The sequence below is a fragment of the Eschrichtius robustus genome, chromosome 4 (assembly GCF_028021215.1).
Source record: "Eschrichtius robustus isolate mEscRob2 chromosome 4, mEscRob2.pri, whole genome shotgun sequence".
Lineage (NCBI taxonomy): Eukaryota > Metazoa > Chordata > Mammalia > Artiodactyla > Eschrichtiidae > Eschrichtius > Eschrichtius robustus.
In genome coordinates, this window is record NC_090827.1 from 85,333,053 (window position 1) to 85,360,628 (window position 27,576).

General features: G+C 36.4%; 1 protein-coding gene across 5 annotated transcripts in view; it reads right to left on the reverse strand.

The window, feature by feature from the left end:
• GRXCR1 (glutaredoxin and cysteine rich domain containing 1) overlaps positions 1–27,576 on the reverse strand; it is a 334,368-nt gene that overhangs the window by 238,943 nt on the left and 67,849 nt on the right. For 3 of the 5 annotated variants that reach the window (XR_011073844.1, XR_011073846.1, XR_011073847.1), the window contains exon 3: positions 17,051–17,289. The exons of 1 other annotated variant lie outside the window; for it this stretch is intronic. The gene's annotated coding sequence lies outside the window, so the exon portion shown is untranslated. The remainder of the gene's footprint in view (positions 1–17,050; positions 17,290–27,576) is intronic. One more of the 5 variants, XR_011073845.1, reaches the window with a different exon arrangement.

The following is a 27,576-nucleotide window of genomic DNA, read 5'->3' on the forward strand; positions in this document are numbered from 1 at the left end:
GCAAATGGTACCCTCTGGTGCAAGACTGATTGAAACTGACACTTCCAACTTCATGCTCAAATTGGAAAAAGGTCCCCTAAGGATAGAGGAGCAATACTCAATTAAAGATGTCTGATTGTTAGAGAAAATGATACTGATTATCTTGCCTCTGAACCTCAAATTAATTATGCAAGATAATTCTCTACAATTTAAGACTGCCTCTATTATGTGATTTATTAGAACTACCTTGAACCTCCTGGCCACTTAACATATGGCTTTTCAAAAGTAATTGAGAATATTCTATTGTATCTAGATGGGTGGGACGGGGGAAGGTGGGAGGGAGGTCCCAGAGGGAGGGGATATAGGTATACATATAGCTGATTCACTTCATTGTACAGCAGAAACTAACACAACATTGTAAAGCAATTTTACTCCAATAAAAAAAAAAAAAGGTAATTGAGCAATGTGTTTCTTTTTCCAGCTGGAATTTATTTAAAAGTGTTGGACAATAACTTGAGATATATCATCTAGACACGTTAATATTTATAATCTAGGTTTAGCTTTGCCAAAACAAAGCTGCAATTAGAATCCAAGTTTTCACCAAATCATTCAGATTTTTATAGTTTAAAAATCAAAAGTAATTTTTGCGGAATCCGAAATGATAAATAATTTGTCCCAAACCATTGCCTTAAGGTCCTATAGTAATTACAATGGGAAAGCAAAGCGAAGAGATTGAATCTATATTAAAAGGTAGGCTTTCCTAAGGTTGTTTCTATGCTAGTATCATCAGTCAATACATAATTAAATGTTTTGATAGAGTACAAAATGTGATTTTTTTTTCCTGAGACAAAACAGAAATACCAAATAGGTTGTGTTGCATGCACCAATTCCAATTATCTGATACTGAGTAACTCCAGGACCGTGCTGAGGATTCTGAGAAAGAATCTGTGGCTCAGAGTCCAATATTAGCCGGGAGTGGAGGACTGGATACATATTTTTGGCCATCCTGACTCCAAAAGAACTGAAAAGAATTCCTTAGGACATTACCTCTACCTTTCAAAATATTAACGAATATTCTTTTCTACTTTGAATTAAGATATCTAACACATTTTGACTTCTATAAATACCTTTGAAACTAAATTTTTATTATATCCAACTACATGTAATTTAATTTAATAGGAAAAAAAATTTCACTGAGTGCCTACCAAAAGCCCTTATGTCTGGAACTGGGAATAAAACGGTGGACAAAATAGACACATTTTTGCCCTCTCTGGGCTCTCAAATTAGCAGGAAGGTAATAATTTTGATAATAATTGTCTAAATAGGCAAAAATCCTCAACAAAATATTAGCAAACCAAATCCAACAATATATAAAGAGGATCATACACCATGATCAAGTTGGATTCATTCCCGGGTCATAAGGATGATTTAACATACACAAATCAATCAGTGTGATACAACACATCAACACAAGGAAAGATAAAAACCACATAAACATCTCAGTAGATGCAGAAAAAGCATTTGACAAAATTCAACATCCATTCATTCTGTATACAAAACAGAAAAAAGACTCACAAACAGAAAACAAACTTATGATTACCAAAGGTGAAAGGGAAGGGGGAGAGACAAATTAGAGTACAGGATTAACAGATAAAAACTACTATACTTAAAATAGAGAAGCAACAATTCCCTATAGCACAGGGAATTATACCCAATATTTTGTAATTATCTAAAATAGACTATAATCTTCAAAAAACCCCCACGAATCACTGTGCTGTATACCTGAAACTAACACAATATTGTAATTCAACTATACTTCAATAAAAAATAAAAATAAAAAAATAACAATCTAAATGAATGGTTGTATCATGCTTTGCAATGTATTTTTAAACATTAACCTTCCTTGAATTCTTTGGAAAAGCCAATTCGTTCATGTTGTACTTTTTCAACACATTGTGAGATTTGGTTTGCTAATATTTTGTTCAGGAATTTTGCATCTATTTTCACAAGGAAGAATGACTTTTAATCATCCATTATCAATAAAATCCTTATTTGATTTTGGCATCATGATAATTTAGCCTCATTAAATTATTTGTAAGATGTCACTTGTTTTATTTTGTTCTATTTTCTGGAAGGATTTATGGTTTTGGAATTAATTGTTTCTTGATGATGTGTCATAACTTGCCTTTTAATTGATCTAGATCTGTTGTTTGTTCAGTTTGGGTTTTCATTTTGGCTTTTTATATAGAAGGGGGATAGATTTTTAAACACTGATCTAGTTTCTTTAGAGGTTACAGGTCTACTATGATTTTCTTTTATTTCTACTTGATTCAGTATTGCTAAGTAATTTTCTGTGTGAAATTGTCCATTACATGTAAATTTTTTACATAAGATTGTACATTGTTCATGTATGTGCAATTTTATTTTGTATGTTAGATGTTTTTCTCTCCCTGTCCCTTTATAAGTTTCACCAGGGTATATCAATTAACACTGAATTACCTTTTTTTTTTTAACAATTAAAATCAATTTGGCCAATTATTTTGGCTTCATACCAAAAGGCATAAAATTGCCAAGAAATGGTAAGCCTTTTCTTGGTAATCCATTCTTTTAATATTAAGCTTCTCAGTTATTAAAGTATATTTGTAATTATTCTATGTTCAGCACCCACGAAAAGCAGCCATTCTTTCATTTTGATGAAATAAATTTTCATCTCTTTTTCATTGCCAATAATAGATGATGTTTCCTTTCTAGAGCCTTTCTTCTTAAATCTTTATTCACAAGTCCTATATTTCTCTTTGATTCATTCCTTTGAACTCTTTCTAGGGTCTCTCTGTATCTTTTAAATTTTGAAACAGAGAACTTAATATTAAACTCTAGAACTACCTGACCAATGGTGTATAAAATAAAAAAATGATCTTAGGAACCCAAACACTCAATATGTTGTCTTCATTAATACCGCTTTAGAAGCCTTGAATAAGGAGATTATGCAAAGTGGGAGAGCGGAGGCAAAGGCCTCCTGCACAGAGGAAATCTTGACCACAGACACACTTCCTCATCACCTCTTTTCTTATTAAGACCTCAGAGACTGTGCCCTCTGTTTTCTTGTGTGCTACCACGTACTTCTTCCAAATAGAGTTTTCCATGATCCTAAACAACTCAGAGCTTTCTCACAGTTTTTGCAGATTTCCTAGGGGTTTGCATTGCAAAAACAAGGAAACTGACTAAGATAACCTTAACTAATCATAAGGATTTTATATTTTCAATAAGTCACTGAGCAAAATGACACCAACACCTCTAAGACCTGGGAAGAAAACTATGCCTCCAACCCTTTGGCTCTCTCTCTTCATTCTCTCTTTGGTTCTGGAGAGAACATGAGATAAATATATTTTATCTCAGCAGGCATGAGATAAATATATTTTGTTTCTAGGACTGGTGATCCTGATATGGATGATAAAAGTTAATTATATCTTAATTACCCACTTATCCCTTTGCGGGGCCGGGGGCAATAGAGGAGACCACAGTTCTTTGCACACAGCAGTCTCTCAATAAACATCTGTTGAATGAATGAACTAATGACAAACAAGTTAAAGATGGCATTGGATCCTTGGAATCACAAGGTCCAGGTAAGTTTCCTCTACATTTTAAGAAATAAGACTTTTATCCGTTTCTGTTTTTGCTTCTGCTTCATGAAAGTAAATTATAATGATCTTAGTCATCATTCTCAGAAAAGGGATGACAATTTATTTTTCTTTCAAGAATAATTAACTCAAAAAAAATTAAAGTTCACAGAGGCAACCTAAGATATTAGGAAAGTAGTCGTTTTTTTTTTTTTTTAAGAAATTTACAAAGCCATGGCAATACAAATCCTTTTTGGAATAAGGCAACATTATAAATCTATAAATTAAAATATTTTACTCATCCATTTTTAATTATAATAGGAACAGAAAAAATATATTCAGTTAATATAAGTATAATCTTTGTCTAGGTTAGGAATACAATGAAAGGGTTATAGGTGGAAATAGAGATGAAAGCAACAGAGATCAAGAAGGTGGAGGCAGAGGGAAAATGGAGGAAAAAGAAAGATAGAAACATAGATAGAAAGCAGCAAGAATTGAAAGACAGAAGTGTTCCCTCTTAAAAGCTTTTTAAACAATTACTGCTATAGGCTGTTAAAGTTGCGCTATGGTGTTCCCCCAATAGGATTAAACAGTGATGTCAAATTTTGAATTTTCCTAAAGAGTCAAAGGACAATAAGCTATGAGCTGGAAGTTTCCCATAATTTAAAGACTGCAATAAAAATTTAATATTCATTTGGGGAGAGAAATACGTATTTCCTACTCTATCAGTTATAAACAAGTTTAGCTGCAAGTAAAGAAACCACAATTAAGAGTAGCTTAAACAGTTTCTTTTTTTCCTCACAGAACAAGAAGTTCAGGGCAAGGCAGTAGCTGGTGTTCACTGACTGCTCAATGACGTTATTGAGGATTCAGGAACTTTTTTCTCTTTGTTCCAGGGCCCTGGCCACAGTAAAAGACCTTCCTCTCACCATTGTGGCCTCCAGGTCTCTAGATAGCTCCTGAACCAGCAGGCCTGATGTCAAGGAAAGAAGAGTGCGACTGGAGAAAAATAATAAAGAACAAGACCAAAGGGGCCTTCCCGTGTGCCTGTCCCTCCTTATCAGAGAAGCCATGGCAGCTGGGACACCTCGCTCAGCCCGCTTGTGCTTACATCTCATAGGCCAGTACCACGTTCCCTAGGGAGAAGGGCTTGTGTATGGGGATGGCGTGGTAAACCACCATGTTCACCACAGTCACATTTTTAAGAGTTCTATTTATTTTGCCTGGGGTCACACTTTAATGAAGAGGACAACAGCTATTTTTCCCTTGGCAGTCATATTCCAGTGATCTGGCAGCAAGGAGAAGAAAGATTTTCCTATACATGAAATTTTGTTCAGGGGTAAATATATTTAGTCTTGCTATTATACTCATTCATTCAAAGATACATTCCAATTTACATGAGGTGGATACCATAATCGAATGCAGAACAGGCCCTTGAAATTCCAAAATGCAAGCACAACACATGAAAATTTTCCAATTCTGCCAGGTCCTTACAGTTTAAAATGTGAAACACTAAGCTGTTTGCTGCAAGCAAACTTGACTCTTCATAAATTTAATTTGTCATTTAAGCCTCACAACAGAAATATTTGCCCCTGTGTATACTCAGTGAATACAACTGAAGATGAGTATCCTCATTTTCTCTTATGAAGACTCAGGAAAACACAGGTTTGTTAGGCAAATTATGCACTCTTTCCAGGCTCTCTGGACAATAAATATAATTCAAATTTAGTATCCCTGATGATTAGCATATATATACACACAGACATATATATATATATTTTTTTTATATATATAAACTATATATATTAGCATATATATAAACTAGTATACATATGATGATTAGTATATATATTTGTATATATAAACTATATAAATAAGTATATATATACTAATACATATATGATGATTAGTATATGTAAACTAGTCTTTATATATATAAACTAATATATTACTATATATAAAAATATATAATATATAATATTAGTTTATATACAGTAAACTATATAAATTGATATATTTGATGATTTATATATATAAATAAATGAGTGTACTAGTTTATAAGCTATATAAATAAGTATATATAGATATAAACTAGTATATATAAACTAGTATACATATTAGTATATATAGTTATATATATAAACTATCATAGATAAAGGTTTCTGGGAGATAAAGTTTCATAAATTCATAGCACAGTATAAATAGCATTTATCATGTATTTTAATAATTACATATAGAGAGTATATATATATATATATATATATATATATAGTATTCATGTATTCTCAGGGGGTGTAAAATATTAGACTATAAGGATATCTACCAAATTTACCAAGCTATTAACAGTAGTGCTGTTTTCTGGGTGGTGGAATAAAGGTATTTTGTGTTTGGGGCACGTGCACGCATGCACACTGGCACTTTACTATGGCTATATGATTATTATTAACAAAATTCTTATTACGTTATATTAGAAATGTTTGCATGTCAGTCTCTCCCATTAGCTGTAATCTCTATAAGGATTCAAGGATCTTGTCACTTATTTCTATATCCATACTTTCCAGAATAGTACCTGGAAATTAGAAGGTGCTTGCTGTTCTCAGAATAAATTAATGGAAGAATGAGTTTGATTTGGGACTTTCTCATTCAGGTCAGTGTCCGTCCATTCGTTCAAGTACTCTAACCAGGACTGGATGATCCACGTTCCTGTGCTTGTGCTAATATGTTAGAGGTGCTTCCAACTAAAAACTGTCACTCGCCATCTGGTTCTACAAGCATGAAGTCACTAGCCACTGTAGTCGCTGACCTTCAACATACCCTGAAAGGAGTTCAAGGTGAAGATCAGGAATGAGGCTCTCCATGCTCTGGGAAAAACTGGCAGAACAGGCCATCAGACAGATATTTTCAGGAGAAGATTGTATGAGCCCAATTTCTTGCATCTTCTCATACCTAGAAAAGCACTAAAATCATTAATGGAGACATCTGGCTCCTCATGACTAGCAGCAACCTTCTGCCAAAATGTGTGCTTGACTGCATATATCCACCTTCACTAAAATCACGTATATACTGACCTTCCCCCCACCTCTTTGGAGCAGTTCCTCGGAGCTATCTGAATGGCTGTCTCTGGGCTATAGTCCTCATTTGACCCCAAAGAAAACTTAACTCACAACTCTCATGTTGTGCTTTTTTTTTTTTAAGTGCTAACATTTTTAAAAGAAAACAAATAATGAATCACCTAATATCCTTCAGATGCCCCTGAGAATAACATGACTTCACATTCCTAACATTGCCTTAGGTCCCATGATCATATAGAAGTTGATACCAAATGCTGACCTATCACTATTGAGAATCCCATCTAAAACTGCCTTCAAGTACTGCTGCCAGATGCAAATATTGACCTGGGCCATTCATTATTTTATTTTCTTATTCAGAAAAAAAGCAGCATTTTTATCAACATTTCTTAAAATTACTTGGAAGTAAAAGAACTACTTTAAAACATAAAATGGTCAGGTCTAAGATTTGATTTGATTTACAAGCTAATAAATTAGTCTGTTGTTCTTTCCTGGATGCTGGTAGAAGAGACAAAACTCCTGAGTTAGAGAAAAAGGGTTTTGTTCCTCATGGCACAGCAAACAGCTGGCGCGTCAGTATATTTACAATGGTTCTTCTTGCCCCCAGATCTCACAAGGAGATGGGGAGGGGGCCAGATGGATGTTATACATGCAGAGTATGTGCATCTCAGCTGAGAAACGCTGAGATTGGGGAATCCACCACTTTTATAGAAAGGAGTGAACTAGCTTACTCTTTGTGTGGGTGTAGAAGGAGATATCACCTCATCTCTCAAGATTACCAACTGCATAAACAGCCCTGAAAAATGGCCCCAGTAAACAGCAGTTAGGGCCTTACAATCTTAGCACACTCAGCAAGACATAAAGGACAGCAAGTGGCCTACAAAAGACTATCTCTCCCACAAAACTATTATTATATAAGCACAAATAAATCATTGACCAAAATTTGCAAATTTTTATTTATTCTGCAGAGAACACAGAGCAAGCCTATTTCGATGTACTTCAATGCTTGGGTTCCGCTTGGCTTTTATCCCCACCTACTATGACTAGAGCAAAGAGTTGGTGAATGAAATACAAGAAATGAGGCTGCGGCAGAAATCAGGGTCAGAGGATGAAGGGTTTTATATACCATGATAAACACACTGGACTTATCCAAAGAAAACAGGAGCTATTTGAGGGTTCAAAGTGAGAGATTCGATTTGCATTTTATATAAATGGCATGGAACAGGCAAATATAGAGGCAGGAAGGCTAATTTGGAGGCAGTTGAATGATTGTGGCCTGACCCAAAAAGTAGGAGTTAGGATACAGATAAGAATAGACTTGAGAAATGTTTAAAAGGTAGAATTGTCTCAATTTAGAGTTTAATTGTATACAAGAGGTGAGGAAGAAGAATTTAAGAAAATTGTCTGTTTCTGCCTTGAGCAACCATGTCATGGTGGCACTCCTCCCTAATGTAGAAAGCACAGAGCATGCAGCAAATGAGGGAGTGAAAGCATTTTGTTCTTTTGATACTATAGGGAGTCTGAGACGTACTGGGACATCTGAGATGTTCGACAGAAGCTGGATATGCAGATCTGGTGCTTGGGAGATAAAGCTAGGCTTGTGCCATGGAACTAAATGGTAATTGAAGTCATGAAAGAGAACAAGATCATGTCGGAGTATATGAAGAACAAGAAGAAAAAAAAAAAAAAAAGGTTCAGCTGAGAACCCTTGAAGCACAACCACTCAAAGACAGTCAAAAGGTTTAGAATTACAACCAGAAAGAAGAAAATCAAGAATGCAGGATACCATGGGAGCTAAAAGAATATTTCAAGAAAAGAGACATCATTGTCAAGTGCTATGGTGAACTCGAATAACTTCAGAACTTAAAGTGTTTATTCGACTAAATAAGGAGGTCTTGATTTACATTGATATGAGCAGTTTCATTAGAATCGGAGGAAGAAATCCTGTCAATAGAAAGAGAAGTCGAAGTGAGTTGAAAAAATGACAAATGTGTGTGTACATAGGCAACTGTTTCAAGAAGTGTAAAGTATAAATGCAAACAGAGGAAACTTCCAGGGTTTGTTTTGTTTTTTAAAGAAAGGAGAGATTTGAATATGCTTTAAATGAACATAGGAAAAAACCAATAGGTAAGGGCAGATTGAAGATGTGGGGATAATACAGGAGAGATAGTCCAAAGAGATGCTAAAGTAGAATTTTCAGAAAGATAAAATCAGGACTCTCATGCAAATATAAAATGAACATGTATCAAAGATGGCCTTCAACTCACTAAACAAAGAGGTAACTCATAAGATATTAAGATCAGCTTAAAGTGATTTGAATAGCTGATTTATTTATAAGTAATTTAATATGGAAATGTAAGGATAAGATTGCTCAGTAAGTGAAAAATGATTAATATCCTGCAAAGCAAAAAACTGAAGCCTTTGGAGTTATCTTTTTACAGAAGAGAAAATGTGGACAGACCTTATTTACATCACTATAGGGCAAAATGCATAAGTTAACTATGCATGTAACTTCACTAAGTCATAATAAATTGTGAGCTGAACAAAGTACATTCCCTTAGATAATCCTTGCATGGACCTGTAAAACAATGACCCCATATGATAATAAAAGGACATTCTGTTCACCTTTTGGTGTTATTTACAAGTTCTGAACAATTTTTCTCAAGAGAGAGTAGTTGCTAAGGAAGTAGGAAAGGAAGTTTATCTTCAAGGTCTTGGCAAGTACCAGAAACACTCAAAAAAAAAAAAAAAAGTGAGTTAATGAACAATCCATTTATGAAATTATGGACAGAATCAAGAAAGAGAAAGCAAAAATGGTGAAGGGACCCTGGGATCAGCAACAGTAGCTCCACTAGGTCTGATAACGGAGCAAATGGTTACCATGACCCTTTGAGACCTAAAGCTGTAGACACCAACTGTGGACTTTGATGGAGGAACACATCCAGTGGCAATCCCTCAGCCTGAGGAAGATAATAAAGGAAAGAATATCCCTCATCATTTTCCTGCTCTCCGATCTCTGGTGACTTCCATTGGCGAAATCCAACCTGATACCAGAGGGCAAAGGAGCCTTTATGTAGGTCCTATAGCTCACTCTCCTGGGACATAAAGCAATGACTGATTAATTGGTACTATACCAAAAGGATCCTCTTGATAGATTCTAATATTCATGGATGTAGTGTCTCATCACATTCTGATTACAAATTAATACATTCTTTTATTGCTTCTCAGGAAAGGAAACAGATGGCAAATGGTTATGGTTGGAATGAATCCATTTGTAAGCTATGATGTCCAAGATTATTTCAGGTCAATGTGAAATCAATAAACTTTGTATTCATATCTATATAATTTTTTCATAAATTAACCAAATTAGCAAAACTTTCTCAGTGTATCAAATGTTGTCATTAGTTCTGAGAAAAGGAAATATGGTAACTAGCAACATTCCATGACACTAACATGGTCTGTTAATTAACAAATATTTGAAGAATTCTCATCTATTTATCAACTGAAAGGGGGAAGTAGTATATGCTATTGCTAATTGTTTTACTAGGAATATCAGCTGCATCTATGTTGCATCTATGTTGTATTCTTCAATACCTATGTCATAAATCAATTAGAAACCTAAAATGAAGAGTTCCTCAAATGTGGAAACATAAAGCATAAACTCTTAGTTTTGCTTTACAGATAAGGTCATAGAAAGATTAAGTGGTTTACAAAAGCTTTCATACAAATGCTAATAGCAGCATTATCCACAATAGCTAAAAAGAGGGAAAAGCTCAAATATCTACCAACTGCTAAATGAATGAATAAAATGTGGTATATCCACATAATGGAATATTATTTGGCAATAAAAAGGAATGAAGTACTGATACATGCTCTACCAGGGATGAACCTTGAAAACATTACATTAAGTAAAATTTATATGAAATGTCCAGAATAGGCAAATCTATAGAGACAGAAAGTAGCTTAGTGGTTGCCAGGTTTGGGGGCAGAGTGAATAAACAGTGACTGCTAATGGGTATTAGGTTTCTTTGGGGATAATGAAATGTTCTCAAGTTAGATTGTGACAATTGTATAATTCTGTGAATATACTATAAAGCACTGAATTGTATACTTTAAATGAGTGAATGGTATGAAATGTAAATGATGTTTTAATAAAGCTATTTTTAAAAAGTAAAAATTAAGTGTCTTGTTCAAAATTGCAGGAATAATTAGTGAAGTCAGAACTGTAATCCACACTTTCCCAACCAATACAATTCTTTTTTCTCACCTTGCTGTTGTCTTGTGCGTAACACAGTTACTTTTTACTCCCTTATTTTCTGAAAATCTTCATTGCTTTTTTGCCACTTTTGTATTTTTATTTAGTTCTCTTTCTTTCCTCCCATTTCTTAACTTCCTCAAGAGCTCTCACACTGTCCTTCCCAGCTGTTAAATGACCTACATTTTAATGATCACGACTCAGTTTTATTTCTTATGGCTGCACATCAGGGTGACTTCTGATAATATTAATCTAATTCTTCCACAAAAGAGACATTTGGGACTAAGCATATGAAACTTGATGGGCAAGACTTTCGAGAAGAAGATGACTTTAGCAGGATGTGAGCAGCAGGTGGGAAACCACTGAACAAAAGAATGATTCTGTTGCTGGAATCTTATTACATTCATAGAAATGAGAGACTTGCAAAGGCTGTTTAACTTGATACTATTACCCGGGAGATTGACTTACAGCTGGTGTGTGAGAAATGCCATTTTCCAGATGACTTCCTCTCCTGTTACAAAGTCTGGCTATGGCCCCTGCAAAGTGCTGGATCTGCTCCATGTTTGGGTGTTTGAGACACTTGTCTTTCCCCTCTGTGCTGACTTTTTCCACTCATCTTTTTTAAATTTTAAGTGTTCTACTGTAGGAAGATTAATTCTTCTCCATTGAGTTCCAGGTCTTTTTGAATATATGTGCAGCCATTGTGATAATTCCAACTGGGTCAGAGAGAAGGCATAAGGTAAATGGTAGTACACACTATTAAAGAAAGCCACAAGGTAATATATTGTCTCCCTCTGCAGTACATGACTGGATAGAGTCCTCAAATTTAAGAAATAAAAATGGACATTTCCTTGTCCATTATTGTCAATCTCTAGAAATGTCATTAAATGTGATTAACAGGTGATTTTTTCTTTTTTTTCAAATGAAAATGTCCAGTGTGAATCTTTCACTGGTTTAAATTGTAAATTACATTTTTTCCCCCATTTTTAAAAACATTCTCTGGTGGCTTTAAGCAGCTTTTATTCACTTACTGTCCATGGTTATTCATTTTCCATTAATCCCGAATTATTTGGGGGAATCGCTCAACTTTCATGGGAAAAATATGTTAATATTGGTAAGTTCGTGTCTTTTAACCTAACACATAGCAGTAAATATATAGTACAACTTGTTATAAGTTGTGGAGGGAAGAGGAAAGAAAGGAGAAGACAGAAGATTGCTCTGGTTACAGACATAGCAGAAGTAACACCCCGAAGTGAAGCCTTTGTGACACTGTCATATTTCACAAAGTTAAAAGGGAAGGAGTAGGAAGCAGACAATGTTAGTTGCCTACCCATCTTCTCCCTTCTTTCTTGCTAACAGAAGCCCACTGTGTTTGGGTTGACAGTGTGCCCAGCCCCAAGGACTGAATCATGGGTTAGTCTTGCCAATAATGATTTTAATGTCTCCTTTTGATTCCTTCTTATTTGGGATAATGGTATGTCATAATGATGCTTAGAACCTCAGCAGCCATCTTGCCACCATGATGCAATAAAGGAGGACAAAAACTAAATGTGCTTAATAACAGAAAGGGTCAAAGAAATTGGGTCTTTGATGACATCACTGTACTGATGAACTAGATGTCCTGCCTCCTCCAGACTCTGTAATATAAGAGAAGAAAAATGTCTCAAATGATCGTTGGGTGTTTATTAATTGCAGACCTACGCATCCTAACTGAAACAGTATCAGAGCATTTTCATACCATCAAGAACATATATTATGCTCAAGATTATAAGAAAAGTTAAGCTTTTGATCAGGCTTAAATAATAGAAGCGTTTCATCAAGCTCAACTGCCCTCTCCGAGTGGGTGAGGCAGTTTATTTTCTCAGCTATGCCCTGCTGTTTGATGAGATGATCTTACTTTATAATCTTTTTTTAAATTTATACTTCTGGTTATCACTACACACAGCATAGAAGACATACCTAAGTACCTAAAAGGAGAGGGCACATTTCATATTTACAAACAAATCCTGGTTGCAGAGCAGAGCTGGAGCCTAGGAATGTGTAGCCATGCTAAATAATATGCATCCTATTCCCTTTGCCCATCTCCCACTCATACCTCATCCACACACTTTAATTCAATAATGAAAATAAATAGTATAAAAAAAGTGCCAACACATTAAACACAGTTTTTATACATCTGTCTTGATTTCCTGAGTAGGGAGTGTATAATAGAAATACAATGACTATGGCCTTCTATCATTTTTCTCTTAACACTTTGATCTGCAGAGTTCTTAGGAACAGAAAGATGGTCTATCAGAATCATTAACTGGATGATGTTAAGCTTATAGTCATGCAGCTAGTAGTTGCTGAGCACCTATAACGTATCAGGGTTTCTATTAAGTACTGAGGTGGAAGGCGTGATTACCACCATCAGTTTCTCACAGATGGGAATAAAACCTAGTTATGTACCCCCAAAATTGCATCCCATTGTGGTAGAGTGCTATAACAAAGATTTGGGGACAGAGAAAAGAGATGCAAGACTCAGATGGGGGTGGTTGGGAAGGCTTAGGATGGTAGAAACTCGCACTGAATCTTGAAGGACTAAGTGGAACTTTCTAGATGAGGAGAGAAGGATATTTACCAGCAGCTGGAACTGGATGTGCAAAGATAGCAAGGCAACAGAGAAGCAAGCAGCTAATTATGGCAGGCTCAGTGAGGGATCCATGTGAGGGAGAAGGAGCAGATGGGAAGGGAGGGAATTTTTGTCTATATGAAAGTTTAACACCAAAGGAGACAGGAAGACCTTGGGGGATTTTAGGCAAGGAAGTAAAAGATCATTCTGGCGGCTTAGGATAGAATGGATTAAAATGAAGAGAGTCTGGAGGTAGAAAGAAAATAATTCCAACAAAAAATTACAACAGTGGCATTGGGTATAAATCAAGAAATTTCAAGAGACAGTCTAAAGGATTTGGTGATCAATTAAATGTAAGGGTAACAGCTCCATGGAGGGTTTGAGGATAACTCACATATTCTGACAACCAACTGGGATGGACAGTTATGACATACTTTATGATATAAAATAAAAATGAGTTTTGTGTTTAGGGGAAGAAGGAAGCAACAAATATACTTTTCACAGTGTCGAGTCCGAGGAGCTTATGGTTTATTCAAAACTGTCCAAAAGATCAGAGGTTCCTTAGCTTCCAGATTTCACATACCAGCAAAATTTCCAAATAAACACGAGGGACCAATTTAAGACTGCCAATTTTTCATTTTGCTAAGTCAGGATACGTTTTTTAAAAAATCTATCCACTGACATCAATACTTCATTTTTATAAAAGGATATTTCAACACCAAAAACTGAGTGAATCTTAATATAAAAGGCAATTTATTAAATTACGTAAACTTGACTTCATTCTAAAACTGCGCTGAAAAGTCCTTCTTTTAAATTAATTTATTCATTTGGCTGAGACAGGTCTTAGCTGCGGCACGCGGGATCTTCGTTGTGGCACGTGGGCTTCTCTAGTTGCGGTGCACAGGCTTCTCTGCTTGCAGCGTGCAGGCTTCTCTCTAGTTGTGGCGCACAGGCTCCAGAGTGTGCAGGCTCAGTAGTTGTGGCGCGCGGGCTTAGCTGCCCTGTGGCATGTGGGAGCTTAGTTTCCTGACCAGGGATAGAACCGCATCCCCTGCACTGGTGGAAGGTGGATTCTTAACCACTGGACCACCAGGGAAGTCCCAAAATGTCCTTATTTTTTTTCAGTTCCTCTTTTACCAACATAATCCTCATCACTGACTTACAAGAGACCACAAATTAGCACTAAAACCACTGAAATAGTTTGTACATATAGAGATTTGGGGTCCAATAGAGAAGCGTTAGTTGAAGATGTAGAATCATAAGCATATTATTTGAAATTGACAAAACAGATAATCGTAAGTACTATTTATTCACCATCTTCTATGAGTCAAGCACTAACGTAAGGGCTTTACATAATTTCTCATTTCAAAATCTCAACAATTCTGAAAGGTAAGAGAGGGTAGTTCATTTACAGATGAAGAAATTGAGACTGAAGATATTAAGTTGCCCAAGATCACAAAGCAGAAAGTGGCAGAGCTAATAACCAAGATTTCTCTAACTTGAAGTTCTCTATTTTTAAGTGTGATGTTAAACTGCTACCTTGGAAAGAATATATAGAATGAGACAGGGCATCAAGGATGGAACTCTAAGGAATACTGACACTTAGGATGATGTTCCAAAAGAAAAGAGCCTAGAAAAGGAAAATAAATAGGGTCATGTGAAACAAAGGAGAGGAGAATTTACAAAAGAAATGTGTTGTCAAAAATTCCAAATATCATGGCGAAGGTAAATATAAATTAAATATGCATAAAAATTTTTATACAAATTGAAGTGAAAAGATTATACACTGTATTTTCTTTTAATAAAGTCTGTTAGTAATACTCATCAGTCCTGCTGACCCTTTCACGCGCTCAGCAGTCACTCAGTTACTAGAATTAGGAACTTACTCTACAACCATGTATCTAACCCCTTTTGCAAGTCGGAAACCAACCTGGACATCTTTTTGGTAGTGGCCCATTGTAAGGGTCTTAATCTGGATTACCTGAGCAGTTGGATTAGCTAGCATTTGAACTCCTGACCCTGGTACTTAAATAAATCTTTCAGGATCAAATCAAACCACATTCAAATTTATATAATGTCTCTTATTCAGGATAAGTTCCTCTAACTAGAAAGTTTTTTAAAGTGTAATTTGTAATTTAGGAACTATGGATGTAGAGTAATGTTTGCTACAATCTTATAGCCTGTTCTAAAATTTCGATTATAAAAGCTGCTTCTAACAGGCACAAAGATTTGAAATGCAATTACAATATGCTACCACCAGGAGGCACTGATACATTGATACCAGGGTTTGAATAATTAAGCCAATACATTGTATAAGTTTAAGACAATCACTTTTATTAAGTCCTAACAGAGATTTCCAATCATGAATTCTTTTACCCCTTATATGCCTGTCATAAATTATTGCCTCTCACGTCCAAATTCTTTCTATTTCCCTGCTCTGCGAAAATGGGCCCTTTAAATATTTTCCACTGTCAACTGTACCATGTCACACTTCGTCAGTAGAGATTGCTGGAGGGACATTACAGGGGGAAAGAGTTTTGCCTCCTGCTTCTCATGTGCTCACTTCTGCACAGACTTCTGCAGCACATGCCTAGTGCCCAGGTCCTACAGCTCAGGCAGCTTCCAGCACCAGGTTCCTACGGTGTGTCCAGCTTCTCCAGAGCCAGGTTCCTGCAGAGTGGTCAGGAGAAGAGTGACACCACCTTTGGGCAGTTTTGTAGCATTGCTTCAGGTGAGATACTTCCTCACGAACAACTTTCCCTGGAGCGCTAGAGAAAGGCAGCTTCCTGAGAGCAGATTTCCAGCAAACTCCCCCAGGGTAGCATCACAGTGACTTTTCTGACATCCAGTGAGGACTGTGCCTTCTGCAGTAGGTTCCAGATCTCAATCCTGGAGTGTGGAGGGGGTGGGGATGAGTGGGAGCTCTTCCTTGGGTGATCTTCTCAGCCCTATGGATAAGGACTGCTCCTTATACCCGTTATACTGTATTCTTTAGAGTTCTCTTTACTTCTCACCAGTGGAAGAAGCATTGCTCCAATCTCTTATTAGAGTTAGTGATTCTTTATATTAAATTTTCCCTGTTCAAGTTACTTCATGATTTTTCTCTCCTGATAAGATGCATACTGATAAAATCCAGTTACACTTACCTTTATTAAAATAACCAAAGAAATTAAAATAATAGTAACTCTATAAATTTCAAAGATGATAATTTAACATCACAACTTTTAAAGAAATAAATAATTCAAATAGTACCTTTCCCATGAAATATTAACTTTGCCAGTTCACCATGTTTCCCAAGAGGAAGTCAAACATCTTTTCTGGCGGGCTTTCCTTAACCTTAAATTTCCTCAATATTAAAGGAGGAAAGAGGAAGACAACTGAAAGAATCTTATTGAGAACCTATCACAGCCTAGAGGTCTATACATCTCGTCTGTCTGAATCCCACAATGACCCAAAGAGTAAGTGTTATTATTTCAATTTTAGTCAAGGAACTAAGACCAAGAGAGGTTAAATAACTCACCAAATATCATGCACCTAGTAAATGGCAGAGAGGATTCAAAGGCAGATGTGGCTGATTCCAAACTCCTTACTCTTCCCCACAGATGATTTTTTGTGTAACTGGCTCTCTTCTCTCTGACTCAGATACAGAAGGCGGCTCACTGGGATTGAACTGTTAATTTATGTTTTCATCCTCCTTGCTCTCAGAACAGATGTTTCTTCTCTCTGCATGCTTCCTAAGAAGAAGAAAGAAGCAACTACCTAGAAAGCAGGCAGAAAAAAAAAAAACAGAAAAGCTTTCATGTGCATTTTCCCTCAGTCAAAAAGAAATATTTCTAATAATATAACAGGAGTGAAATTATACCCTCCCTCTTCTTTTTCCAATCGAAAGAGGCTATTTAGGTGGCAATCATATAATTAAACTTTAGCAACTTTAGCCCTAGAAATATTGGTTTATACTATATTAAATTTAGCATATTTTTCAAGTGTTGAAAAAAAAAAAAACTGTCAGCCCTAAATTCTATACTTCACAAAAATATCCTTCAGGTATGAAGGGAAAAAAAGACATTCTCAGATGAAGGAAAACTAAGAGAATCTGTTCCCAGTAGACTTACCCTTAAAGAATGCCTTAAAGAAATCCTTCAAACAGAAAGAAAATGACTTCAGAAAGGTAGAAATAACAACACAGTAGGTTAAAAAAAAAAAAAAAAAAGCAGGGAGGGGGTAAATATAATAGACTATCCTTCTTCTCATGGGTTTTTAATCATGTCTGGTGGTTGAAGCAGCAACTATAACACACCACCCCAGGGGGTGCTTGATGTGTGTAAAGGAAATAAATTTTTAAATGGGGAGAGTTAAGGGACTTAAATGGAAATAAGGTTCTTATACTCCACTTGAAGTAGTAAAGTATTTTTTCAGGAGATTGTTATTGCAGTTACACATGTTCATTGTAATACCTAAAGCAACCACTAAGAAAGCAGTACACCTAAAAAACTGTTCAAGGAAGACAAAGGAGGACCTTTGTATCACGTGTGAATGTCTGCTAGGAGAACAGACTTCAGAAGAGGCATCCAGCACTCAAGTGGACAGCATGACTGTCCACTTATTTATTTATATAAAGAAGCTTATATATTTAGCTTCTCTGGCAATTGAATAGTATAGCTATGAACTAGAATGGCCATGGTGGAAGAAATGGACCTTCACATGGGCCTGGAATCCTTCTCACCAATGCTAGTCTTGCTATTGCCACTGCTGAACGTCTAACTTGCCAGCAGCAGAGAACTACAGTGTGCCCCCAATATGGAACCATCTTTCAGTGAGACAGACCAGACTCTTACACTCTGGAAAGGGCAAATGTTCCATGCTACCCATGCTTGACCCTGGATTCCAGACAGGGCTTTGCCTGTCCTTTCCTGGCCACACTTCCCATCCAGCATCACCAAGGACTCACTCTGGATAGCCACGTGACTTTCGTTCCCAGTCATTACTGTAAATGGGAAAGTATAGCAAGCATGACGTGAAAAAGACAGAGTGACCAAGAGGCTCACAACTCACAAATTAAGGATGGGGCCTGGGTCACCCCCACCAGGCAAACCACATGTTGGCAGAAATGCTCATCAATGGGCAGAGGAATTTAGAATTGGTAGTGGAGGCAGGAGGTAATGAATATTACACATGGCCTCAGGACAAACTGCAGCAGCAGCAGCAGCTGGATTTTATCCCAGTGACCCTCTTGTAAGGTTTTCCAATCAGAATTCTCAAGAGGCTGTGCCTGAATGTAAGTGTATCTGAGTTCGAAGGGTAAACTGTAAAGGATGTTGTTGGTACCCACCCACGTCATGTAAACAGGGGCGTCCCCCTTTTCCCCAGCTACTGTGAGCATTGGTTGATAAAGCTCACAGCTACTCCCATTTCTAGTGACTTGCCCTCACACAAACAGGAGGAGCCTCACCTGGGAGGCTATGACCGCCCACCCCTCCCAAGGGAAGACCACTGCCCTGACTGACTCCCATCAGGAGGAAATGACTTGGTTGTACACTTTGTCCTCCACGTTTTCCTGTGGAATCAGACCCATATTCTGGCTCAGTTTTTTGTTTTTTGTTTTTCCTGTCCTATCCTATTTTCCTCAATTTCCTTCACCTGAAAGTGCTTTCCTAAAAAAACAAACAAACAAACAAAAACCACTGGAACAAGAATTCCTATCCCATACTCTCCTTGTAGAAACTCCAGCTAAGACACTTGTGAATCTTATAAAACTGCTCTGCTAGACATGCCTTGTAAAACTTGATAGATTCCATCAAATCTGAAACTTGAAACCAAATGATTAAATTTAAATCTGTAGATAACACAAACTCTGTATGCATTTCATATTACTTAGTTAGGAAACTAGAGTTTATGATAAATATAATAAACTATTGTTAATTCAAAAGAGGCAACAAGCTTTCTATTTCTGCTTTGATGATGTCTTTCCAAAATCTTCATTACTCTAAAGGCAGGAAGCATGCAATCACAGAGAGCCTGTCTTTCACATTAGTTGTTTTGTATGGGCCAAGAAAACTGAAACAGAGGCCACCTACAACAAGAAGAAATGACTTTTGAAATAATTTTCACTCTGCCATAAAATTTATTCTGCTTATAATTAATTATCATTCAGGCGATTTTCCACAAAGTCCAATTTAAAAAAAACATATTGCAAAACAAAGTCACAAATCAGCATTGTACTGTAGAGGGAAATATTTCTAGAAATAATATACAATATTATGGATTCAAAAAACATTAAATTGAGGAAAAAACAAAATAAAAAACACCACAGAGAATTTAAATCTTAATTGTAATCATAATACTATGAAACTTGGTGGGTTCAATCCTGCTCTAGAGGACACAGAACAAGCGTATTCTTATAACTCTGGTTCTCCTAGGCCTTCAAGACTAGAAATTTATAATCTAGGTTATAAAATTAAATTATTTTAAAAAGAGCTCCTATCACCATTAAGAAAAGAGTACGTCATCAAAATCCACTGTTCAACTTCAAAACTCATCTTCCATCAAAGGGAGCTTCCAATATTTTGACAAACCATGGTGACTAGCACTTAACACTAAATCTTTTTTTTAATATATAAATTTATTTATTTATTTTTGGCTGCACTGGGTCTTCGTTGCTGCACGCAGCTTTCTCTAGTTTTGATGAGCAGGGGCTACTCTTCAATGCAGTGCACGTGCTTCTCATTGTGGTGGCTTCTCTTGTTGCGGAACATGGGCTCTAGGCACGTGGGCTTCAGTAGTTGTGGCACACAGGCTCAGTAGTTGTGGCTCGTGGGCTCTAGAGCACAGGCTCAGTAATTGTGGCGCATGGGCTTAGTTGCTCCGCAACATGAGGGATCTTCCCAGACCAGGGATGGAACTGGTGTCCCCAGCGTTGGCAGGCGGATTCTTAACCACTGCGCCACCAGGGGAGTCCAAATTAGCACTCAATCTTATCACAAATTTTGGTACAGAACATTATGGTGCCCTACATATTGAAATAATGATTTCCTTTAAAGTTCCTTAGCCTATTTTCCAAGGCCCTCCAAGCTTTGACCCTAACCTGCCTTTCTAAGTTTATCTCTGACTATCCCTACATGGCCCTAGAGACCAACAAAACTGGGCAGTTACTCTTCCCTGACAAATCCCTTATTTTATTTTATTTTTTTTTAAACAACAGCTCCTGTTTATTTTTTAATTTTTATTTATTTATTTTATTTATGGCTGTGTTGGGTCTTCGTTTCTGTGCGAGGGCTTTCTCTAGTTGCGGCAAGTGGGGGCCACTCTTCATCGCGGTGCGCGGGCCTCTCACTATCGCGGCCTCTCTTGTTACGGAGCACAGGCTCCAGACGCGCAGGCTCAGTAATTGTGGCTCAAGGGCCTAGTCGCTCCGTGGCATGTGGGATCTTCCCAGGCCAGGGCTCGAACCCGTGTCCCCTGCATTGGCAGGCAGATTCTCAACCACTGCGCCACCAGGGAAGCCCCAAATCCCTTATTTTTTCACATTTATTTCTTTACAGAATAACTTTATCATTAGGCTCTGGAAGAAACTGCTTGGGTTCAAGTTTCTCAGCATTATTTTGAAGCAAACCTCAAACATCAGTATCAATTTATACATAATTACTTCATTGTATACCTTTAAATATAAGGGCAGTTTTTTTTTCAAACACAGCCATGGTGTCACTCACTATCACATCTAAAATATGAACCATAATTCCTTAATAATCGTCAAATAAGCAGTCGGTATTCAAATGTCCATGACTGTCTTGTACATTTTAAAGTGTTTAGTTTAAATCAGGACTCAAATAAGAATCACACATTGCATTTGACCATGTTTCTTAAATTCCTTAAGAGTTTTCCATGCCCACATTTCTTCCTTTGAAATTTATTTATTTAAAAAAAATAAGATCACTTATCCAATAAAGCTTTCCACACTCTGGATTTTAATGACTGCTTCCCCATGGTGTCTTTTAACATGTTTGTCTGTCCCCTGTAATTCCTGTAAGCTGCTAGTTAAATCTAGAGGCTTGATCTGTTTCAAGGAAAAATTTTGGCTAGAATACTTTAGAGATGGTGGTATATACTTCTATCAAGAAGCATATAATGTTTATTAGTAGTTTCTTTTTTTGTGGGGGTAACAGCTATAAATGATCATTTCCTAGATCAACTATATCACTGAGGGTTCACAAAATGGTGATATATGCATCCTATTATTCCTTCTTTGTTTATTGGCTATGATAATTTTATAGAGAGAAACACCCTCATGAACTGTTTGACTGCCCTGAGGTATAGTTCATACAGGAGAAGGTGATTAAATGCTTGATTCTTTCAATGGGAAGAAAATTCTTGAAGATGATTTCTCAGGTAAGAACTCTGTTAATAAACTGCCCCTAATGGAGAGGTGTGCTGTGCTCATTATCACCTGGAAGCTAGTTAGAGGACCTTCACGGGTACTACTGAAAGAGCTTAGTATGTACGCAGTATGGGAAACCCAGTAGACTGGAATCTGACTCCCACTTGACAAATATAAAGAGCTAAAGGTAAGGTGATTAGCTGTTGATGAATGAACCCAAGGACTGTGGGGTCTACCTCCACTGTACAGCTTATCAAGTCCAAAGGTACATCAAGGATTCCAGTGCACCAGATATGGGTCATGACAAAAGAGAGACCTTGTGGAGGTTTATATTATGTCCTATCCAACAGAACCCACTTGCATATATGGTCTGCTAGATTGCTAGCAACTGAGGAGAGAGTAAGAGGAGAGTGCATCACTTAGCACAAGAGAACTACAAGGAAGAAGCTCCTAAACATGTGATGGGGGGCTCTGAAAACCTCATGAGAGAAAAATTCTTCTTCAAACACCTGCTGAACTCAGAAAGTTCAAAGCCATATTAAGTCATGTTAAGTCTTTGGTTAACAAAACAGACTGGTAGTCCATTAGAGTTATGGATTCTTTTTTTCTCTTCCACGGTATATATACTTGGCCGTAGACCAAAGTGTTAACTGTGATTGTGGCTGAGAAGTAGGATCTTTTTCCTACTGAAACAGTATTATCTTTTCTCCAGAAGTTCCACTATTTTTGTAAGAGCAAAAGTTAAGTTATAGGGATTTACTGTTTAGGGAATGAATGAGTAAACTTGTCCAGGCAACTAATGGTCTATGTCTTGGCTTATAAACACTTTCGTATTGATTTTCCTAGTTCTCATCCCACTCTGCCCTAGGCTATTTGAAAAGCTGCAGCTAAAACTCATCCTCTGCTTTGACTATTTTCTGCCCAGTCATTTTATGCTTCAGCAAAATTCTTGCTGTCCTCCTTAATGGCCTTCTGGGGATGGAAGAGCAACTTCAATAAAAGTACAGTGAATTAAGTGATGGGACCAAGCCATTAACAAAACTCTAAGCTTGTCCTAGATCCTAGAACATATAGTTCTAGTATAGCCCCTCTAGCTTTTAACATATTTCTATGCATATTATTTATCTAACAAATAGGTGTTTACATTTATCAAATACTTTTTCTGCATCAATTTAAAAAGTCATATTATTTTCTTTTTCTTTATTGTCTGTCAATATGGTAAATTCTCTGGTTATATTTTCTTATGTTGAGATCTGGGATTACTGGGATAAACCTGATCTGAATAATGAATTATTGTTTAATAACCAAATGTTCGATTGGCTAATATTTAATTTATAATATTGAAACATGCATTAACAAGTGAAATTGACTTAAAATTTCTTTTATTGCCATTATCTGATATTGGAATCAAGATTGCACCAATCTCATCAAATAAGCTGATAGTGCTTCTTTTCTGGAATAAAATTTGTAAGAGTTTTTCCTTGAAAATTTAGTAGAAATTCCCTTGCAACAGACAGGGGCTACAAAGTTTCGGTGGGAGGGACGTCTTTTGCCACCATTTTAACATCTCTACTGCTTATCAACCTATTCAATTCTTTTAATTTGGACACTTCATATTCTTCCTAATAGTTAATGACTTCTTATAAGTTATCAAGTAAATTCTTATATAGTTGTTCATAACATTGCTTTTGATTTAAAATATGTTATATCTGTAGTTACTATTCTTTTTCATTGCATGTTTCTGTTTTCACTTTGTTTTTTCTTTTCCTTGCTTAGACTTTTAGTTTTGTTGATATTTTTATTGTTTTTAATTCTTTATTTTATTAATTTCTCTTTTATTGTTATTAATTCCTCCTTCCTTGTTTCTTTCTGTTTATTTTTTTGGATTTTCTCTGTTACATTTTCAACTTCCTGAATTGAATGTTTAGCTTAATCATTTTCAAACTGTGTCCTGCTAAATTTACTTGAAACTATACATTTCTGTCAAAGGACTGTGTTAGCCATACCTTAGCAAATATGACATATGAGGCTTTACTGTTGTTTGAGTTGTAAAACTTCATAATTCCCTTCATGATCTCCTTTTTAGCCCCATGATTGTTTATTAATATAAAACCTGACATTTAAGATTATGTAAACTACACTTATTTCCTTTGTTAAAATTTCTAACGTCAATCAATTATGGTCAGTGAATGTAGCCCACATGATATTGATTCCTTGGAATTTACTGACGCTTCCTTTATGGTCTAGTAAATTTTCCATGAGAGAACATTTTGTAAATAATCTGTGTGATCATTTGTATTCTCAGTTGCTTCAGTGTTGAGTTGTGTTTTGCGCTTATGTGTGTCTGTGTATGTGTGTATCTTTTGGGAGACACAATTCAACCCAGTACACATGGCAAAAGGGGTTTTGCAGATGTGATTAACTTAAAAATCTTGACATGGGGATATTGTCCTGGATTATCCAGGTGCCCAGTATAATCACACAGACACACAAACACACACATAAATACATACATACATACATCTATGTATATAAAATAGTTCAAGCTTTTTTATTACATTACTCAGTTCTTCTATGTCTCTAGTTTGTGTTTGTCTGATTTATTTGTCAATTTATGAGGGGAGCATGTTAAAATCTCTTGCAACATATGTTGATATATCTATTTATCCCCACCATTATGCCATTGTTACTTTGTATATTTTGAGGCTATATTGTTAAAGCATCTATATAAATGCTGACTATACCTCCTTGCTGTATTATTTTCTTTAACATGCTCCCCTCATAAATTGACCCTAAGTGGCATCTGATCAGGGAGGGGGCAGCCATTACTGGCGATGGCACAGGCAGCACATCAGAGGCAGTCTGGATCTCTAACGGCAGCCAGACCAACACAGTTCACATGCTGACCTTCACCAAACACCCAGCCAGCCCCTCTTGCTCCAGCACTGCTCCCCTCTGTGACAAGGGTGCTGATGCTGGGAGGGGAAAGAGCACACACTTAAAGGGAACTGAGCCAGCTGAGGCCAACCCTCAGGGCTTCTGCTCCAGCAACATGGGACCTGCCCCTGCCTCTGTAGAGTGGTGACAGCCACTAACCAAGGGGAAGACCCACCTCACACCTGGATCTGGTCCTAGCCACTCCTTCTCCAGCCCCACCTCCTACCAAGGTGATAGCTGCCAGCACATCCTGAGGAAAGATGTGACTTGTGTTCACACCAAATCCAGCTCTCCCAGCAAAGACCCTGGGCACACACACACTGTATAAGGATGTTCCCACCTAAGGACACCCCTTTAAGACCACCATAGGTAACTGTTGCACCTAATTTCATTGAGAGAGAGAAAGTTAAGCAAAATGAGAAGATGGAGGAATTTGCCTCAATTGAAAGAGCAAGAGAAAACCCGTGGAAAAAAACAACTAATGAAACAGAAGTAAACAATTTACCAGGTAAAGAATTCAAATCATTAGTAATAAGAATGCTAACTGAATTAGGGAAAAGAACAGATGCACACAGTGAAAATTTTAACTAGGAGCTAGAAAATAAAAAAGAACCAGTCAGAACTGAAGAATACAAAAACTGAAATGAAAAACACACTACAGAAAAATAAACAGTAGACTAGGTGATACAGAAGAGCACATAAGAGATCTGGAAGATAGAGTAATGGAAACCACCCCATCAGAACAGCAAAAAGAAAAACAAATTTAAAAAATGAGAATAGCTTAAGGGATATTTAGGCTAACATCAAGCTAACCGACGTTCACATTATAGGGGTCCCAAGAGGAGAAGAGAGAGAAAAGGAGATTGAAAATGTAATTAAGGAAATTAAGCTACATGTAGCACTTGTTACTTAAAAACACCTTTTCTTTTGACTCTCTTGTTTGTATTCTGTGAGTACTACTGTATCCAAATCACTTTAGGGATTCAACCTACCCATAAGGAGGAGTAAAAATGAAAAATTCCTCATAAAAGAAGAGTTCTGAGAGGAAAAGCAATTTGAATTGATGTCTACCAAGCTTTTCTTCAGACAGTTTAACCTAGTGAATGCTTCTTATACAATTAAAGAGGAATTGTAAGGAATCTTTTTTTCTTTAAACAAATTACTTACAGTTTGGTAGAGTATTTATTACTCCAGCTCCACAAAATTTAAAAGCATAATTACACACACACTCATTCAGAAGCCTAACTAACGAGACCCCCAAGAATTACTAAAGAAAGACAATGAGCCAAACGACACGTACGCATGAATTAGAACTACTGGAACCACTGGGTCCAGAATATAAAAGAAAAATTATATCCTCAAAGAGATAAAGCAGGAAGTTTGGGATTGACAAAAACAAAAACAAAAACTGTAAATCACTATATTGTACACCTGTAACTTATTATATGATATTCTACATCCCCTATACATCAATAAAAAGAAAGTGAAAAAAAGGAGAAAAATATATTTTATATACATATATAAATTATCTAAGATTTCCTTCATGTCCTCCTTCCTTTACTTCTCACCACCAAACATAATTCGTGCTATAAGTATTTGTAGTACACATGCTGGCTCAATATACTTTTTCTAAACCACTTTATTGAAATATTATGGCATATTACAAAAAGCTATATATATTTAATGTATATAATTCTAGGTATTTAGAAATATACGTACATCCATGAAACCATCACCATAATCAATGCCATAAGCATATCCATCACCTCCATAAGTTTCCTCCCACCTTATTCATTTATCTATCTATCTATCTATCTATCTATCAAGACCCTAACATAAGATCTACCCTCTTAGAAAAATTTTAAGTATACCATACATCATTTTTTTTACAATAATCAAAATAGTATGGTACTGGCATCAAAACAGACATAGACCAAAGGAACAGAATAGAGAGCCCAGAAGTAAACCCATACATATAAAGCAAACCGATCTTTAACAAAAGTGCTAAGAATACTCAATGGGGAAAGGATAGTCTCTTCAGTAAATAGTGCTGAGAAAACTGGATATCCACATGCAACAGAATAAAATTGGACCCTTTTCTTACACTGTACACAAAAAACAACCCAAAATGGATTAAAGACTTAAATGTAAGACCTGAATGCACAAAATTCCTCGGAGAAAACATTGGGAATAAACCTATTGACATTGACTTCGGCAATGATTTCTTGGACCTGACAACAAAAGGACAGGAAACAAAAACAAAAATAGGCAAGTGGGATTACATCAAACTACAAAGCTTCTGCACGGGAAAGGAAACAACAAAGTCAAAAAGGCAACCTGTGGAATGAGAGAAAATATCTGCAAACCATATATCTGATGAAAGGTTAATATCCAAAATACATTTTAAAACTCCTTCCTATAATTCAATACTAGCAAAAACAAACAAACAAAAAACAACAACCTCATTTAAAAATGGGCAAAATACCTTAACAGAAATTTCTCCAAAGAAGACATACAAATGGCCAACATGTATATGAAAAGGTACTCAACATCACTAATTGGGGAAATATAAATCAAAACTACAATGAGAGATCAACTTAATATTCTTAATAACGCATTTTAGAGCAGAGCCATAGTTTTATTACCTGTGCATATGATAGATAACCAGATCCAATTCTCTCCTGATAGCCAAGCTCATAAAAGAAAAGGATGTTATTCCCTAACAGGAGGGCAGCAGA